This window comes from Penaeus monodon, chromosome 21 (assembly GCF_015228065.2).
Source record: "Penaeus monodon isolate SGIC_2016 chromosome 21, NSTDA_Pmon_1, whole genome shotgun sequence".
Taxonomy (NCBI): domain Eukaryota; kingdom Metazoa; phylum Arthropoda; class Malacostraca; order Decapoda; family Penaeidae; genus Penaeus; species Penaeus monodon.
Genome location: NC_051406.1, coordinates 28,411,001 through 28,411,886, shown reverse-complemented (window position 1 = coordinate 28,411,886; position 886 = coordinate 28,411,001). Strand labels below are relative to the sequence as shown.

General features: G+C 36.3%; 1 pseudogene; it reads left to right on the top strand.

The window, feature by feature from the left end:
• LOC119586642 overlaps positions 1-886 on the top strand; it is an 18,957-nt pseudogene that overhangs the window by 11,741 nt on the left and 6,330 nt on the right.

The window sequence follows — 886 nt, the reverse complement described above, 5'->3', positions numbered from 1 at the left end:
ATACTTTCACATTGTCTTTACAATATCTAATTAAGGGCCTTGTGGTTATAGCACAATATAAAAATATAGAATATGCCACATATATGTAAATTACTAGGCAGCACTAGGTTGTGTGTAATTGATGGTTGGAATTCAGCCTCATCTCATTACCAGAAAAAATGTCCATGATATTTTAGATTTATTTGCACATTTGGTAAAAAATTTAGGAGCTGAAGATGATCTAAGATACAACAGACCCCAAAACTACTGATATATGGGATGTTATATCATTTCCCTATTTTACTAGGTCAATCTTGGTGACAGATTTGGAGAAGTTATGGTAAGCAATTTGCGAAGCCGAGGTTGTGACCTGGCAGGGGCTCAAGCATGCCAGAGCACAGAAACACAGAGGCAAAGGTTAGTATGCAGTGTGGCCAACAGATCTTACTGTCACTTGGTAAAAACAAGTGCCTGCAAACTAAGATGCACAGATACTTCTTTTAAGTATTGATGTTGGGTGCATGCTTGTACATTGTGGATTTACTTATTAACTTTGCTTCATTTAGAGGGCACCAAAAGTGTCTGATCACTGACTAAGCTACCTAATCTCACTAGTTCCCCCATCCATTGAATTTTCACAAAGAATAATGGATCTTTCTCTTACTATTATCATCATTTTTAATGCAAAGATGACAGATTTTCCCCATCCATCCCCGAATCATGCCCCAAAGTGTCACACACAGCAGAAACTTGATAAAGAATTAGAAGCATAAAAACAACATTTTCCCACACCAAAAAGGCTTAAAATTTTCTTTTTAGAAAAATTTGAGGGGCGAACTCCTCAGTAATACAGTCATGGATAAACAAATAAAAACGTTATCTCATTTTTTTCCAGGAAAAAACTGGG